At 43.2% G+C, this 19,322-nt stretch overlaps 1 protein-coding gene and 1 long non-coding RNA gene across 6 annotated transcripts in view; one reads left to right on the forward strand and one right to left on the reverse strand.

The window, feature by feature from the left end:
• LOC134485229 (glutamic acid-rich protein-like) overlaps positions 1-4,885 on the reverse strand; it is a 9,436-nt gene extending 4,551 nt beyond the window's left edge. For 2 of the 5 annotated variants that reach the window (XR_010063249.1, XM_063281031.1), the window contains exon 1: positions 4,703-4,885. The gene's annotated coding sequence lies outside the window, so the exon portion shown is untranslated. The other 3 variants (XR_010063250.1, XM_063281033.1, XM_063281032.1) reach the window with 2 other exon arrangements.
• On the forward strand, positions 4,014-15,986 carry LOC134485230 (uncharacterized). The gene is made up of 2 exons (XR_010063251.1): positions 4,014-4,605; positions 12,601-15,986. It is a non-coding gene; the product is annotated as an uncharacterized LOC134485230 (long non-coding RNA).
• Positions 15,987-19,322: the final 3,336 nt, after the last annotated feature.

Here is a 19,322-nt window from a genome sequence, read left to right on the forward strand (position 1 = left end):
ACAACAAAAGAAACAGACTCCTCTGTCCTTGTGGGTTTATAGTTTTGCTGAATTACTTCAAGGAAATTGCTGTGGAACTTCATCTGCCTCAAGTCAAGGAAGAGGAAAGAAGACGGAAGCTCTCTCTCTCTCTCTCTCTCTCTCTCTCTCTCTCTCTCTCTCTCTGTGTGTGTGTGTGTGTGTGTGTGTGTGTGTGTTCATGTTGAAGATGAAGAGACAAGAAACTCTGTTTCTTCCAGTTGGTTTTACATTATACCCTCCTAAATACCTTTAACAATTTCTAGTCCCTGAATTACAAAAATAGAACTTTGAAAAAAAAAAAAAAGAGCTCTAGGGATCCGACTCCAACACCGTGTATAGTCAGCAACGTTGAATCTGCAAAGTTCAAACAGTGGAACATTGGGCTTTCACTAGCCCAGTGAGCAGACACCACCACATCCCTCCAATCTCAGGTTTTTTTTTTTTAAAGTCTCAGTTTCTATTGCAATGAATTAGAATATCGACATCAGTCTGGAACACACATCAAATCAGCCATAGTGATAACTCTAGATACATTTATCTTCCCAGGTTTACTAAGTAGCTCAAAGATTGGAGAAAGAGCAGGGGTCGGGGAGGGGGTAGAGAAGAAGAGAAAAGGAAGAGTAGAAAGGGAAGGAAGGAAGGAAAGAAGGAGGGAGGGAGGGAAGATGGGAAGGAAGGAGTCTCCTTGTGAGGCCCATACTGGCCTTGAACTCATGATCCCCGTGCCTCATTCTCTTGAGGGCTGGGATTACTGGTGTTCCACTGTCAGCCCCCTGCCTTATTGTCTGGGCTGTGACCTCACCAAAGCTCTTTCTTTTTTGATAAGGGGTCAGGAGAGCTGCCTGTGACTTTCTATTAAAATTCATATTTTCCCCCAAACAATAGGTTATTGTTTAGCCTTCTTCACTAATTTCCATAGTTTTAGAAAGGCAAACCCTTAAGAACCATCCTTCTCGGGCTGTGATAAGGGTGACTTTACTATCTATTACAGCTTCAAGAAGAATCAGTTAAAGCAGGATCGCATAATTATTCCCCCTCAACTTTTTGAAAGGCCAAATTTATTGTGAATGGCGGGGAATTGGTAATGAAGCAGGGCTGGGTTTTTTTTTTTTTCTTTAAATTATTTTTTCAAAAGAAGTCCAATTGTCATAGCAACGCTCTGAAAAGATTCTGATGGGACTTTGGAATTACTTCACACCCAATTACATAGGGCATCCGCTTGGGATGAGAGATAAATGCTTTCTGTGACTGCAAACATAGGGAGAAAATCTTAACATTCTTAGCCGTTTATTAAAGGAGGAGGAAATAGTTTTCAAAATGCAATTTTTGACTTCAAGAAAGATTATTGCAAAAAATAAAAAAAAATAAAAAAGGTGTCTTGGTGCAGTTTGGAATTTCCAAATAAAACAGAAACTGCTGTGGGCGATCTTCACTAGAAATTTTTGCAATCAGAGGAGAAACTGACAAGACATTGTCTATCCTTGGATCATCAAGAATGCCCAAGGGACGGGGTTGGGGATTTAGCTCAGTGGTAGAGCGCTTGCCTAGGAAGCGCAAGGCCCTGGGTTCGGTCCCAGCTCCTAAAAAAAGAACAAAAAAAAAAAAAAAAAAAAAGAATGCCCAAGGACTAAGACTTCTGACACCTCAGAGCTGGGACACAAGTTTCCTGTGCCTTACCTAAATCCGGGGTTAGTCTATTTGTCTTGTCCTAACACCAGGAAAAAATAACACCATAACAGCGTTCATTGAGCATTTCCTACAATGACTTCTGTTAGTCAAAAGCAGGGAAATGATTGAAGATTGAAGTTCCTGCTATGATATCTATGTGAACTACCACAGACCCTCCACGGAAGCAAACCTTTCCTCAGAGGCTGCTCCTGTTGAGCCTTAGTTTTTGGAAGCTAAAAGGGACTTTGCTATTGTCCCATCCAGTTTCCTGATTTGAGACGTTTGAAACAAGCAACTCCTGAGACAGATTACGACAAATTCCATCAAGGTGTGTTTTTCTTAACTTGTCCTTGTTGCATTTCCCAAAACAATGAATTTCTGAAAATATGGCAGCAAGAGACACATGCTATTACTTATGTAACATCCTTGCAAATATGTCTAACCTGAACCTGATAGCAAGCCAAACATGCAGGGCGTTCCATGGCCAGCCAATGTGGGCTCTTCAAAAGGTCTGTTCTAGGAATTGTGAAAGAGGGATTGTCCTAGATTCAAAGCAACTGGAGGCCGGAAGCCACTGCTAGATTCTGTCACTTAAAATACAAAGGCCGTAAAACGTGTTCTTGAGGTGATTGGGAAGGAGCTGACAGTTCTACATCTTCATCCACAGGCAGCAGAAACAACTGTGAGCCGCCCAGGGTGGCCAAGCATTCACACATGAACCTATGGGGAAATCATTCCTACTCAAACCACCGCAGCCTGCCTCTGCCTCCCAAGTGCTGAATAAAAGAACATGCCATCACCACCTAACCAAAGAGTCTTTCTTGAGCAAGATAGTGGTTTTGCGGGTGATGAGGGATGATATTAGGCTTCCAAGATGTATTCTGATGGCTTAGGAATGGGGTACTTGCTCTAAACTTTCAGAAAAAGAAAAGTGGGGAAGGAGTTGAGTGCGCATGCGTACCGCACCAACGCCAGCTATCAATGAATGGTGAAGCCTGGGCTGGTAGGTGCTCTTTATAATTCCCTTCAACTTTCTACATGTTTGAAAATTTATTTATTTATTTATTTATTTATTTATTTATTTATTTATTTTATTTTATTTTTTTTAGTAAGATAGGAACCTAGGGCTTGAGTGCCCCAAAGCAAGAGGGTTAGTTCCTCTCAACACGGAGTTCTTACAGAGGTCCTGACACCCACAAGGTACTAAGTATTTAAACTAAAGAAACTTAGCACGGGGGAGCTGGAGAGATGGCTCAGCGGTTAAGAGCACTGACTGCTCTTCCAGAGGTCCTGAGTTCAATTCTCAGCAAACACATGGTGGCTCACAACCATCTGTAACGGGATCCGATGCTCAGTTCTGTTGTATCTGATGACAGTGACAATGTACTCATATACATAAAATTAAAAAAATTGATGGAAGGGACAAACAAGCGAGCAGCTAGTCTGTTCTTACAAAAGCCAGCAACTGTTTCCTTAGAGGCTCCAAAGCCACACATTTCTGGGTGTTGTACCTTTGGTATGGCAGGCCAGCTGAGCAGAGGTAGAAAAAGACATCTTGGACCAGAAGAGCTTTGTCACGACCTGTTTTCTTGTCACTCCATGACACTGGAAACGGTGTGGGGAGTATTTCTATGGCAGTTCAAGGACAGAACACACAGCTCAGCCAATCACTCTACATTCAGGGAAACATTGACTATTGGCCCTTGGGGGACCATGAAATACATTACCCCCAGTGCAAAGGGTGGAGCTGAGTTCTGTCTACATTTCATTCTACCACAATGGTATTTTTTAAAGTGAGTTTTCTGAGATTCCACCAGGTGATGACTTACCAGGTCCCTTCCAAACTCTGGCTTAAGGAACTGTGTATCGTAAAGATTTATTTATGAATTCACTGTTTTGTGGGAATCTCCATGTGTGGACAGTGCTCGGGGAATGCAGAAGAGGCATTAGGTCCCCTGGAACTGAGTTTCAGGTGGTCGTGAGCCACCAGATAAATGCTGGAAACCGAACTCAGATCCTCTGAGAGATCAGGGAGCATTTTAACAGAGCCATCTCCTCAGCCCAAGAAAATACACATTAAGAAGCTGCTAAAGTGAAGGGGAAAAAAAAAAGCCCAGGAAGGAAGATAATAGAGGAGAGCAACAGGGGACGTATGAGTACACAATCAACTTTTTCTCTATTTATTTTCCTTTGCCTGCACCCTTTTATTAAACAGATTCTCATTATTTAGACTAGGGTGGTGGCCTTGAACTCACGGACATCAGCCTGCCTCTGCCTTCCAAGTGATGGAATTCATTTTCTGGTGCCCCACCTCTAATCCTCTAGTTTAGGCACTTTTGAGGCACAGCCTTCCCAGTCTCCCTGGGGATTGGATTTACCATTCACCTTCTAATAGCGACTGGGTTCAGAACCTTTTAACTCTGCCCCTCCCCCCGCACCCTAGTTTTGTCACTTTTCCTGTGTAGATCTGCAAGGGTGACAGCACAATGATTTCCCACGGAAGGAGCCTGCCCCAGCCTTCTAAACTGAATTCACCCAAGAAAGAGAAGAGTCAGTTTTGCAGGCACAGCCTCTCCGGGTGCCAGGGGCGGATCATTCAGTGAGGAGGAAGCCTGAAGCCCCTGGGGGATCTCTGCTCTCTGGAGACAAGGATCTTAGGTTTCACAAAGGAATTTACTGAGCCAAGCACCCATCTCAGCCGCCGGCAGGCTGGGGTTGTTTACCAGGGATGAAAAAATGTCGGCTCACTGAAAAGGAATGCTTGGCGAGGAAATGACCCCTGGAAACACTACCAGATGGCTCCCCGGGGAGCCAGTTTGGTTTGGCAACAGATCAGAATCACCAACCTGGGCTAGTCACACTGGACGGGGCAGGATCCACGGAGCTTTGGGGCAGGACAGCTGTCCTCTTTTCTAGGTAAGTGAGGTATGGCGACAGGAGAAGGTAAGAAAGAAGAGGAGGCTAGAAATCATACAAAACACCAAACGGAGCTTTGATTTGTTAGTTTCCTTACTTTATCTCTCGGCTTTTTGCAGCACCTTCGTCCCTTCCAAGCCATGTTTGGGGATGCTGCCATGAATGAGGAAGTTGCTCTGCCCACTAACATGCACACAGATAAGGTGGAGAAAAAGGATGTCCTTCCTTATTTGGTGGCCCTCAGAGCCACCAAGAGTCTGCCTCTTCTCCAACAGCAGAAGCCCTCAGACCGATTAGCACTTCCTTATCTGGGAATTCCAAGACCCACCCCAGTTCTCCCGGATGTGCTTCAACCAATGGCCTGCCACTTGCCTCCTCTCATGGGGACAAGCAGATTACATAGCTCACATGCCTTCTGCATACCAGCCAGACCCCAGCTCTGAAAGGGAAGCAGCCACAAAAGGAAGGGGATGCTTGGCGGGATTATCGTTGTTGTTTTTGTTTGTTGTTGTGGTTGGGTTTTGTTTGTTTGTTTTGTTTTTTATAGACATGGCTCAGATCCTGAACTGAGCCTAGAGCAATGGGGGAAGTGCTTTCTCCTGCAGGTGAGCTCTTCCTTCATGCTGGTAGCATTACAAATGAGGGAATTCACAGCTGCAGAGGCTAATTAAATACTCAAACTTACACTGCAAGTGAATGTGAAGGGAGGAGCTACAACTCAAAGTCAAGCTGACTCCTGCCTAGTGGCCTTCACTAACCAGCAAGCTTTGTCCAGCTCTGCCTTTATTGACTGAAGAGACAAGGTTCCTTTCAGACTTTGTATCTAAAGGTGCACTCGGGCTGGGAATCAGCATCACCATGGTTACAAACAAAAGATCCTGCATCTGAGAACAAGGCAATAACCAGTATATACATGAGGAAATAAATGACCAAAGGGAGCCAGTCAGATGGACTCAGCAGGTAGAGGGACTAGCTGTCCATGTCTGATGACTCGGGTTTGATTTATGCAAACTATGTAAAGGTGAAGAAGAGGACTGACTGCATAAACCTGCCCTCTGACAGCCACATGTGTGCCATAGCACATGTACACATGCGTGTGTGTACATACACACACATGTAAACACACATACACACACATGCAAACACACACATACCACACACACCACACATACACACACATATACACACATGTAAACACACATGTAAACACACACATACCACACACAGACACACACACCACACACATGTACACACATGTACACACATACACACATGTAAACAGACACATATCACACACAGACACACACACCACACACATGTACACACATGTACACACATACACACATGTAAACACACACACATGTAAACACACATACCACACATACACACACATATGTAAACACATACACACATCACACACACATACGTGTAAACACATAAACTCAAGTATGTGTATAAAATCACACACACATTGGCACACACACAGTAGAACACACCAATAATAAATAAAAATGTAAATATATGAATTGGAGTGGGAGGAATATAGCATCTATTTATAAATTCCTAAATATGAATGAGTTGAATAAGCCTCTTAAGGTGACAGCTAATCTTAGGGACCAGCAATTCTACCTCCGGCTATAAACCTATGATGATTAAAAACAGGATTTGAACAGATACTTGTTTTAGAATCTCTGCTTATTTTTAAATACTTTATTAGTTACATGTATGGGTGTTTTGACTGCATGTAGGTACATGCACTGCATATGTGCCTGATGACAGAAAAGCAAAACAAAGGTGTCAAATGCTCTAAGACTGGAGTGACAGACTGCTGAGAGCCACTGTGTAGTGCTGTGAATCAAACCCTGGTCCTCTGCAATTCTTACTCTCAGCCCCTTGAACAGATACACACCCGTTTTTATAGCGCCTGGGCTAACATGCAGAAGCATCCCAAGTGTCTAGCAAGAGATACGTGGAAGAGCATCGTGTCATATTTGTACACAATCACATGTTATTCAGCCTTTGGAAGGAAGGCTATTCCAGCACATGATACAACATGGGGTCAGGAAGCACAGTGGTAGGAAGGAGTCAAAGACTGGAGAAGAGGGGAGTCAGGGGTTGGACTAGGGAGCTTGCTCTCACCATGTGTCGAATTAAGGAGGTGCATGGTAGTGACAGTAGCATATCAGGACTTGAACCCTTGCTCAACTGCACACTTACAAAGGGAAAAACAATGGGTCTCATATGCGTACTGCAGCAAAAACCAAGAGGAAAAATGAATGACAAACTAGTTATTTTAAAAACACCAAAAGGACACTCTGGTTTACTGTAAAACAATGAAAACCCAGCCCTATGCTATTTATGGGAGACACGCTTATGACAGAATGAAAACCGGAAGGTTGAAGACAGAGAGGGCTGAGGCCAGGAAGGCTTGGTGGCTCACACCTGTGATCCCAGCATTCGGGAAGCTGAGGCAGGAGGCCATGCAACTGAGGTCAGCATGATGTACAAGTGAAACTCTTGTCTTAAAAAAAGGAAAAAGAAAAAAAGAAAAGGAAAAGCAAAAGGGAAAGTGCTGGAAGGAGATAGCATATAAACCATACTAAAATATATAGAAAGGACCACAATAGTACCAGACAGCATAAATCCAAAGCCAAAGTAATTCCTAGAGCAATGAGAGAAGGTACAGTCCTAAAGAACTGTATTCTTGTAGCAATGCATTTTTGCACACTAAACAACGCGGCATCAAAATATCTGCCAAATCCGTATAGCCAGGCATCCTAAGAAGGAGTAAATACAGTAAAAGGTACTGCTTTAGCCCAACAGGAACTTGCCGTGTCTTCCCCTGGAAAAATCTGTCTGCAGTTTATTTAAAGCAGGGAGCTCAGGCCCAGATTTGCAGATTGGAAAGTTCTGGGGTCTTGTGGGGAGGAGTTATTTATGCTTATGAATATTTTACATCAGGGAAGCGTTGAAACAAATAAATCACAAGAGTCACCATGGCATCCGAAGGAATGGGACAACGCCCCAGAAGGTTCCAGAAGATGTCCCTTCAGGAAATCTCCAGCACTTGAGATTCTTAAAGGGGTGGCAGTGGGAAGGACTTATGCCATAGGGTTTCTCTAACAAACTAATTCCAGCATAAAAAAAAAAAAAAAAGACAAGTTATTGGAACACTGAGGGATTAAGAGCTAGATAGTTTCAGGACTACAAGGCATGATTCCAGAGAAAGAATTCACACCAGAAAACTGAACCCTCTCCTGACCCAAAACTGGAAATCAAGACAGAAAATAAAACTCAACTAGGAAGGTACTACATCTTAGCTAAATGTACCACAATTTAGGGAAAAGAGTTGACATGCTAAGTAGAACTTTGCACATGTGAGCTGAAATTTCCAGCAAGAGTGAGACTGGATCTTGGTATTGGAAGGGGTATTCGTGTGGTTGAGCTCATTGGTACCTCATGTTGTATAGACAAATTACACACAAAAAGCAAATCATCCTGTCCAAACTCTGTGCCAACAGGGCTTCAGATGTTGCTGTGGCTGCCAGCATGTTGTGTGTGTGTGTGTGTGTGTGAGTGTGTGTGTGTGTGTGTGTGTGTTATTTACTTTATTTTTATTTTTCTGATGTATGAGTAGGTTGAGGACACACATGTCATATATAAATGTGCCTATGTGGGTGAATAAGCAGATATTAAACTCAAGTGTCTGTCTACTCCTTAATTGGCCTTTCCTTCTCGATGATCTGCATGGTGGTCTTTGGGTCCCACGTCCTTTGGACCCCTGATGAGGATATTCTTTGCTCTCCAGTGGGACTCACTGGATTTCTACCCTCCAGGCTGTCTGCCCTTTTATTCATCATTTCTCCATCTCCCGCCTTCCTTTCCTTGCTGTCTGTGTTGGCTGTGGCTGCTGCCTGCCGCTGCACAGCGCATTTTCTGTTGATGGAGTGAGCATTAAAGAAGCCCAAATATGGTCAGAGGTCTCAGTCGGGGCTGAGACCGTGGCAGACAAGCAATGCTTGCCTTCTGCTCAGAACTAAGGAAACAAAGGGTTGTCAGAGACACTGGTCCGCTGAAATCCAGACACAGCGGGTCAGAAAGGAAAAGAGATGCAGCCAGAGCCCTGTTTATAAAAGGCAGCAAAGGCTTTCTGCTGACAGCTGCCTCTTGGTGTAATGCGGTCAGTTTTCCATTCCACATCCATTTGCGTTCCTGCCTCTCTTGCGATCACTTTGCTCTGCTCTTCCCATGTTCCTTAGCAACCCTTAGATTATTAAAGCAGGTACAACAATGAAACTACTGAAAGATTTTCTTTTCTGACGCATTCACTTTTTGAAAGGAGGACCAAAGAAATTGGCTACTTCAGGGTTCTGAAATGTCAAAAAAATTCCTACTATTTCCTGCCGCAGCTAGAGCCATGAACATTCTAGAACACTGCGATTTCTCATTTCACGGAGGGAAGGATAAAGGAGAATCTCATTTGCCTGAGAGTTAACCCACATGAGAAGCATCTTTTCCTGGTGATCTTTGAATGAGAGGCTACCTGACAAACTCTCAATGGACGGATGAGGAAGCGACCTTTTTAGTGAAGAGCTTTGATAAACCGAGCTCGAAGAACACAGACGTTAGGCTCTACGGAAAACCTTCTGAGTGAACTGAGCCAACCTCAGCCACAGAGGATAGCGATCTGCTGTTGTAGGACATGGGAGAGAGGATTCAGAGCAGTATTTTTTTTCATTATTATTACTGTGTGTGCGCGCGTGCGAGCATGAGGACAATATTAGGTGTTGTTGTTGTTGTTCCTCCCGGTTGATGATGATAATCTTGTTGTTGTTGATGATGCTGACATCGTCGTTGTCATCCTCGTCATTGTCAATGATGATGACAGTGATGATGATGATGACGATGATGACAACGATGATGATGGCAACTATGATGCATGGTCTCACCATATATATGTCCTAGAACTCACTTTGCTGACAAGGCTGACCTCGAACTCTCAGAGATCTGCCCACCCCTGCTTCCCAAGTGCTGGGATTAAAGGCATGCACCACTGTGCTGAACTCACCATCATATTTTTAAAGACAGTGCCCTCGCTGAACCTCCCTGTCACCATTTGGGCTTGACTGGCTTGCCAGTGAGCATCTGATGTCCCAGGCTCTCTTTCCCAATCCTCAGTGTTGGGATTAAGGGTCATGCCGCCATCAGGTCCTTTTATGTGGTTCTGGGGATCCAAACTCAGGTCTTCAGCTTTCACAGCAAGTGCTTTAACCACTGGTGTGGTAACCACTGGTATATCGTCCCAGGCCCCCATTCCTTGCTTTCTGTTATCTTTTTTATAATTTTTCTAGGGAAATCCAAGCCAGAAAAGCAGGGATATTTTCCCCTTCAATTCATGGCTCATGAAATTAATTATAAAAGGTTTTAAAGTCTTCAGTAAGGCTGTGTGGAATGTGAACATTCCCATCTGGGACAATTTCTAAACAATATGATATGCCTTTCCCCAGCCCTGCCTGTTTGATAGCATCGATGGCCACTTGTCACATGGTGGCTCACAACCATCTCTAATGGGATCTGATGCCCTCTTCTGGTGTGTCTGAAGCTAGTGACAGTGTACTCACATTCAATAAATGAATAAAATCCTTAAAAAAAAAAAAAGAACCTCAGTACAACTCTTTAATCTATTTCCATTTTTTTACAGAGAAAGAAACTGAGTCCGATATTGTAGAATAACTTTCTCTACACCGAGAGATCTGAGAGTCAAACACTGGCATGCTAACTTTGCCATCTGAGCTTTCAAATCCCATGCTCGTGGCTAAACTCCCTGTCCCGAATGAAGCTAGAGGGAGAACTGGCGACAAATGTCACCTGATTACCTTCTTCTGGGCCTCTACAGGCTATCTCCACAGCACACCCTCTATGCAAGACTTTAGAGACCATAGGAGCAAGAATTGTTCTGAAATTCCAAACACCAAACCATTTGCAAAGCCATTTTGAGAACTACATAAGAAGGGGTTATTTTTAGATTTTTAACAGAAAAGGAGACTAAGAGCTGGGGGGGGGGGTTGCTCAAAAGCACATGGCAGCCATCAGAGCTGAGACTTGGGTCTAAGATGGGGCTGACTCCCAGCCCAATACTCATTAAGTATCTTTGTCAGCCATCTTGGTCAATGGATCATGACTGGGAGCATTGTCAACAGGAGTTGTCCCAGAATGTGTTGCTATTTAGCAAGAGAGGTGTTGGGATTGGTAAAGCCTGTGAAAGAGCGTCAGAACTGGGAGCAGCACTCTTGCCACGAATCTGTCATTGCTTTGTGCAACCTCACCATTCTGCAGAAAGGTAAATGGGGGCCCACTTCAGACATTCGGGAATTTTGATATATTCTCTCAAGAGTTAATGGCATAGGCAAGAATAACAAATGAACAGAGACACAACACTCCCTCTCCCCATAAACAAGCAAACAAAGCAAAGACAGAAAAATCCAGTAGTTTCAAAAGTCCAGATCACTTGCCTTAACATTTAAAACATGAAACTCAGGCTTCTCATGCTTGTGCACACCCCCGAACATTTCATAGTCTCTTATTGTGTTAGGTAGTTGGACGGTAGTGATCAACCTGAGCTGGGGTGTGCCCACAATGGAGGGAGAGCAATCCCGAAATACCCAGCCTTCACCAAGGTTAGAACCCTCTTCCTCCTGCCTTCTGTTTATTGTCACCAGCACTGCTTCCTCCATTCCCACCCATCCTTGGCTAATCCTCCTGTCTTTAAAGAGTTATACCCTGTTTTTCTTACAACCATGAACTGTCCGGTGTTAACTGAAAACATTATCTTTCTCATCTATAGACTCTTCTTGGCTTTGCCTGACCTTGTATCCACTCCTGATTTGAATTAAGCCCAGCTGGGGGTCCAGCAAGATGGTTCATCTCATTAAGACACTTGTTACCAAGTCTGACGACTTGTATTGACTCTCTGATTCTAACGTGAAAGGAGGGGAGAAGACAACTCCCCCAAATTGTCTTCTCACCTCTACTCATGCTTCGAGGCAAGAATACCTGCATACACACACACACACACACACACACACACACACACACACACACACACACACACGACATAATAGAGTGGGAGACTGGAAGTGTGTGTGTGTGTGTTCTGGTCTGTCTCTTCTTAGAAGTCCAACAAAATTTAGCATTGAAAGATCTACCCAATTCTTGTCTAATCCTATCGATCTCCCAAAGGCATCATCTTTAAATATCATAGTTAGATTAAAATTGCATAATTCTGGCTCCTCTGTATGAGGTATTATACCATATTTAACCCACAGCAACAAGTTAGAGCAATATCTGATATTTTGATTCTGTTCAACTGGATTTAAGTCCTGAGAAGCCTTTGTTCCATAACTGAGCTTAGGATCTGATGGTGAGGTCAACCAGTTGAATTGATTATAAGTGCTCATGAAAGTCAACACACTTATCCATAGACTGAATTAATAAATTCTGCTATGCAAGACAAAGATGAGAATAGATATGTGAAAAAAAAAAAGCAAAACTCACAAACAGCTCTACATAGTAATTAAAACACATAGCATTGCTTCTCTGGGTTATGTAAAAATAACGAGCAGTCACTGGAAAGAGGATCAGGCCAAGGGCAAAGAGATTGGAGGCATTCGCATAGCCCAGCTCCAGTGAGTGATCTATGACTGGAATTTACTGGGTTTACAAAAGTCATGCATTTTTAACCCCCCAAGTTATTAAATGAAATAACACCAGATGTGATTAAATGCCACTTTTTGAGCCCTGAATATTTTGGTTTCTGGCTGTTGGTTTGCTTCAATTTATCTTTTCATGGGTGTGAGGGGGAGAGGGGTGTAAATTAAGATCATGAGTATTATTGCCTGGAATTTTCTTTTGTACACACGCAAACTGAGGACTCCCAGCTGACGGAGTCTGTAAAATCTCTAAGTGACTTATAGAATATCTTTAATCTATCAACAGATGTGAATGCAAGCATCTACTTCTAAACTTCAAATCGTCAATGTGGCAAAACCAGCCATGGGTTCCTGGCTGCAGTTCTAGATCGTGCAGAAACAATCCTCATCACTACTAGATTCTTAGCCTGCCACGACCAAGACCACACATTGCAATTCCAATCAACCGGAATTTCTCTTCTCAAAGTTCAGTGACTGGAAGTAGGAAAACAAGGCGTGACCAGAGTTGTTTCTTTCCGAGAGCATCAATGAAGAAGGCCTTTTCTACGGGTTTCTGCCTGTTGCAGGTTGAACGACATCTCTATAAAATTCTTATTTTGAAATCCCAATCCCTCAAGCTTTAGAATGTGAACTTATTTGGAGATAAAGTAGTTAAAGGGTTAAGTTATATGAAGCCACCAGGGACGACTCTAATTCAATGTGACTGATGTCCTAAGAAGAGAAAATCTGAATACAGACTCATACAAGGAAAGCATTATAAGGATTTAAGGAGCAGTTACTTAGGAGGCTGAAGCAGGAGAATTGCTTAATGCCAAGCATTTGAGGTCAGCCTAGGCAAGACACATGGAGGGTTATGGGGAATAGATCTTTCTCCACAGAGGAAGCTCTTACTTAGTGAGACCTTGAGGATGGTTTCCAACCTTTGAGGACTAAGGGAAAGCAATTTTCTAGTATTCAAGCCATATGTGATCCTTTCTTCTAGGAGTGCTACCAATGTTAACAAACTATCAAGATTCCATGTTCCTGACTTGTAACTGCATCACTTCCATCTGTACCTATGGTTCAAAGGTCATTTCCTTGTCTGTGCATCTTCTGCAAATGCCCTTTCTGCTTAGTCATGTTGATTTGGGTCAAAGGAGTCTGGAATGACTTCATATTAACCAATCATATATGCTTCAACTCTGTTTTGAAAAATCAAACTCTGAGGCATTAGATCTTAAAACTTTAATGTAGAAATGGAAGAGAGGACGGAACTCAATTGGTGACATTCACTCACTATAGGAGACAGAAATAGTCAGCATAACATTGTGCTATGCCTCTTAGCAAGAGGAATAGTCAGGTCCTTTCCTCTCTGAGTCAGACTCATGGCTTTCCCTGAATCAGAATGTTATGGCCATGCTGAGTGAGGGCCAGAGCTCTGATCTCAAAAGTATGGAAGCTTCCTCTTCCTCATCTTAGAATGCTGCCTAAAGACTAGGAACAGAAGCTTCCAGAATCCTGGAAGACAAGAGTCTTTATGGAGGAGACCATAGTTGGTGCAGCAACCAGGAAGCTTATGGGTGAACTCCTCAGTTAGCAGACAAATGGGACTTAATGCCTGTTCTTGTATAGTTTGTTACCTAGATTTTTTTATTTCATATGTATATATGTAATATATACATATGTCTAAATATGTAAGTACATATCAATATATATACACATATGAAAGCTGTATATATTTACAGCCTTCATAGTTAGAAAACCCATATTCCAGGACACACAAAGATAGGATGCAGTTTAAGTTGTAGAATCCACAAATAAAGCTCTGTAAGGTTGAACACATGCTGTTCAGGCATTGTCTGCAGTCACTTCTGTGTTATAAGACAGATGTGAGTATTGGCTACAAAGACCGTGTGGCAATCAAGACCTAAATACAGTCTGCCTTCTGTATCCTTGGTAACCGTAGAATGAACACATTAGAAAAATAAGTGCGTCAGGGCTGAGCATATACAGAGTGTTTTTCTTACCATCAACCCCTAAATGACAGAAGCAAACAACTGGCATTAGCATTTACACTGTATTAGATAAAAGTAATTATAGATTAATTAAGAGTGTGGGAGAGTACACCGGTCCTATGCAGGCACTATGGTGATCTACATGAGGGATCTGAAAATCTATGGGGTGGTGGTCTTGTAGGATTGGATACATTTCTTATCCAGTCCTGTACAGTCATTTCCAACCACCGTTCTATGCACAGACAGTTCTTCAGCCTAACATGTACACAATAGTGAAACATAGATGAACAAGTCGGGATGCTCAGCCAAGGTTCAGGAAGAAAGTCAGTCATGCTTTCAATGACGTAAGTAAGTTTCAGGTGTTCTGCTATGCATGACAGAGAATATGTTTTCATGGGTTCTATTAATTTGTTTTTAAACCTTGTATTAGCTTACAAAGAATTAGACTTCATCATAGCATTTTTGATCAAAAATTGTATTTGTTGTTTCTCCCTGTTTCTTGCCCATCTTCCTTCCTCTCCTGTGTCCTCGGACATCCTGTAGCCATGTCACATGCCATGTATGTATGTATGTATGTATGTATGTATGTATGTATGTATGTATTCAGTCAGTCAGTCAGTCGGTCAGTGTCTCACTGTAGCTCTGGCTAGTTGGGAACTCTTGATATAAATTAGGCTGGCCTCAAACTCACAGAGATTCACCTGCCTCTGCCTATATAGTACCCAGGTCACATGTGACCTTTTGCCTGCCACACACAACACTCCTTTTCTTTTCTTTTTTTTTTAAAGATTTATTCATTTATTACATATAAGTACACTGTAGCTGTCTTCATGTACACCAGAAGAGGGCATCAGATCTCATTACAGATGGTTGTGAGCCACCATGTGGTTGCTGGGAATTGAACTCAGGACCTCTGGAAGAGCAGTCAGTGCTCTTAACTGCTGAGCCATCTCTCCAGTCCAACACCTCTTTTCTTAACATCTGTTGTTGTCTTCTGGTGATCTCCTACCTAGTCAGCTAACCCTCTTCTAGATCACTTCTTTACTTAACTTCCATTTAAGAAAAAAAATCATTTTAATGTCTGTCTTTGAAAAAAATTGACTTTGAGAACCTAATATTAACCTTTATTCTTATGAATGGCCACATTTCCCCAGATAACATATTTAAATAACACATATAGAATAAATAACTTTTAAACAATACTTTATTTTCAGTGTGCATGCATATGTGTGTGTGTACACACAAGTACAGGTGCCCACAGAGGCTGGAAGAGGGCACTGTACCCCCTGAGCAGGAGGAGTTGCAAGCTACCTTGCGGTGGGTGTTAGGAACCAACTAAAATCCTCTGCAAAAGCATCAAGTACTGTTCACCACAGAGCCGTCCCTTCAGCCCCTCATTATATATTTACTTATTTATTTATAGGCAATGTATCTATCATATATTCCAGGCTGGCAAATCTGATATGCAACGTAAGAATTATGTTTAACTTTCGATCCTCCTGCCTCTACCTTTGAAGCATCAGGATTGCAACCGTGTACCACTCTGCCCAGCTTACATAGGGCTGTGGGTTTAACATAGGACTTTGTGCTACTAGACACTTTACGTGAGCTGCATTCTCGTCTGAAAACAAATGATTTGATAGAGCAAAAGCTCACCATTAAATGCTGCTGAATTCTGTGGTTTGCTCTGAACTTTATCCTAAGCCCCAGTTGTCTGAATGTTGTGTTACTTGGCTAGTAGCCTAAGATTTGGACAAGATCTGAAAATAACTTACAAAACCTCTTTCCCTTCTTGCACATAGGTGGTGAGGTTGAGCTGCTCTGGGATGAACCTAGAGAGACAAAAAAACATGTCATTTTGTTTTCTGAGGAAGCTATGGTTGGCTGACTTCCTGTATAATAGGCAGAGCTTTGGAGTAACCCCAGAAATGTGCACTTGACAGGAGTGCTCGGAACTGAGGGCTGGGGAAACCTGGGCCTGCATCTTCTCATTTAACTTGGAGGTTGTTTCTCGACCACAGCACAGAGGAAATCACTGAAGGAGCTGAGCTTGAAGGGGTTGTTCTCATGGGAAAAACAACAATCAACCAACCACACCCCACCCCCAAGCTCCCAGGGACTAAACCACCACCCAAAAACTACACATGGAGGAACCCATGGCTCCAGCCACATATGTAGCAGAGGATAACCTTGTCTGGCAACAATAGGAAGAGAAGCCCTTGGTCCTGTGACAGCTCTTCTCTCCAGTATAGGGGAATGCCAGGGTGTTGAGGCAGGAATGGGTGAGTGAGAGGGGAGCAGCCTCATAGAAGAAGGGGGAGGAGGATGGGAGAGGGGAGAACCAGGAAAGGGGATAGCATTTGAAATGTAAATACATAAAATATCCAATAAAACAAACAAACAAAAATAGAAGTAAGATCTCCAAATTCTCATCTTGTGCCACCTGACCTCCACAAATCACGTGAACAGTTGACCCTTTCTTTGCATGCTGAATGCGAACAGTGGACTGAGCATATGGTGAAGCCAAGCTAAAACCACAACCAAATCCTTGCTCCAAGGGAAGAGTGTGTGTGTGTGTGTGTGTGTGTGTGTGTGTGTGTGTATGTGTGTGTGTATATGTGTGTATGTATGTGTGTATATGTGTGTGTATATGTGTGTATGTGTGTATATGTGTGTGTATGTATATGTGTGTATGTATGTATGTAGATATGTATGTGTGTATATGTGTGTGTATGTGTGTGTGAGTGTGTATGTGAGTGTATGTGTGTATATGTGTGTATGTATGTGTGTATATTTGTGTGTATGTGTGTGTATGTGTGTATATGTATGTGTATGTATGTGTGCATGCGCGCGCGTGTGTGTGTGTGTGTATGTGTGTGTGTGTAGAACATAAATGATAATCATATAAGCAAGAATGTATTGCAGACTACAAAAGTCCCGTGAAAGAAAACATAGCAAGGGACAAAGTTTTACATTTTTTTAAAATTTTGTTTTGTTTGTTTGTTTGTTTGCTTACAAGAGTGATGTGGGAGGAGCCAAAGAGAGGCCTGAGAGAAATTGACATGGTTCTCTGCTGACAGAGCCTTCAAAATAGAGCACACAGCCTGTGAGCAATTCCCCAAGGTAAAAGCATGCTTAGTACACAGAGAACAGCCAGACGCCAATGGCTGTGAGCCTAACAAGGTCAGATCAGGCAGAACTTTCTAGATTATTGACAATGTTTAGATTATTCTGAAGGTCAAGACGAACTGGAGAGCTTGAAGACAGGATTGGCTCTTTTCTTTTTTTTAGTTGAATTGATACATTTATTTAAGAGATGCTTAAATATATCAGCCCCCTCTGCTCCCAGCACCACCTTATGCAGATCCTTCCCCTATTCCGCCCTTCCCCTGGGTTTTAGTCCCCACTACCCCCTCCCATGCACAGCAAGTTGCAGGACTAGATGCACCGTCTCCCATCGACGCCAGACAAGGTGGACCATTTTGGCCAATGGGATCCACAGACAGGCAGGCAGGCAGGCAGCAGACTCAGAGAGACAGCGCCTGCTCCAGTTTTGGGTGGACCCACCTGAAGACCAAGTTACTCATAAGCATATGTGCAGGTCTATGTCCAGCCCATGCTGGCTCTTTGATTGATGACTGAGGCTCTGGGAGCTCCCAGGGTCCATGTTAATTGATTCTGTGGTTTTCCAGAGTCCTCATCCTCTTCGGGTCCCTCAGTCCTTTCCCCAACTCTTCCATAAGATTCCCCAAGCTCTGTAGTGTTTGGCTATGGGTCTCTGAATCTCTTCCCGTTGGCTATGGGTGGAGCCTCTCAGAGGACAGTTAAGCTCCAGTTCTGTCTGCAAGCATATCAGATCATCATTAAGAGTGTTCTTGCCCATGGGGTGGGTTTCAGTTTGGGGCAGTCATACCCCACACTTGTAGGCAGGACACATTTTGGGGAGGTTTTGTGGATGAGTTACTGTCCTTATCCCTCCACTGGTCATCCTGTCTGGCTAGAGGAGATGTCCACTTCTGAATCCATATCCTCCAGTGCTAGGAGTCTCAGCTAGAGTTGCCCCATTATATCCCCAGGTCTCTGGCATGTCCTAGAGATTGCCCCGCTCTACCCCACCACTTTTCCTTCTCTCTCCCCTGCTCTCCCTACATCTGATGGCCCCCACTCCTCTCCCCATCCCCTCTCCCACTCAGTTCCCTCCTTCCATTGACCCTTGGTACCTATTTTGTTTCCCCTTCTGAGTAAGAATCAACCATCCTCCCTTGGACCTTCCTTGTTATTTGGCCTTTTGGGGTCCATCGATTATAGCGTGGTTATCCTGTACTTTTTGGATAATAGCCATTTATAAGCGATACCCTGCATGCCCTTTGGTGTCTAGGTTCCCACTTGGGATGATATTTTCTAGTGCGATCCATTTGCCTGTGAAATTCATAGTGTCCTTGTTTTAAATGGCTGACTAGTATTCCATTGTGTAAATGAACCACATTTTCTTTATCCATTTTCAGTTGCGTGACATTCAAGGTGCTTCCAGTTTCTGTCTATTACAAATAAGTCTGCTATGAGCATACCTGATTAGGTGGCCTTATGGGGTGGTAGAGCATCTTCTGGGTATATGCCCAGGTGCAGGATAGCTGGATCTTCAAGTAGAACTACTTCCAATTTTCTAAGAAACTGCCAGATTGATTTCCAGAGTGGTTGCACTCCCACCAGCGGTGGAAGAGTGGTTCCCTTGCTTCACAACCTCAACAGAATGTACTGTCCCTTGAGTTTTTTAATCTTAGCCAATGTGATGGGTGTAAGGTGGAATCTCAGAGTCATTTTGATTTGCATCTCCCTAATGGTTGAACATTTCTTTAAGTGCTTCTCAGCCATTCAAGATTCCTTGATTGAGAATTCTCTGCTTAGCTCTGTGAGTGTCTGAGTCCCAATCGTGGGAGAGTCACCCTGATAGCTGAGTGTCTGAAAGTGTGTCAGTGTCTGAGAGGGGGATAGAGGATAAGCCATGAGTTCTCTT

Source organism: Rattus norvegicus, chromosome 1 (assembly GCF_036323735.1).
Source record: "Rattus norvegicus strain BN/NHsdMcwi chromosome 1, GRCr8, whole genome shotgun sequence".
NCBI lineage: Eukaryota > Metazoa > Chordata > Mammalia > Rodentia > Muridae > Rattus > Rattus norvegicus.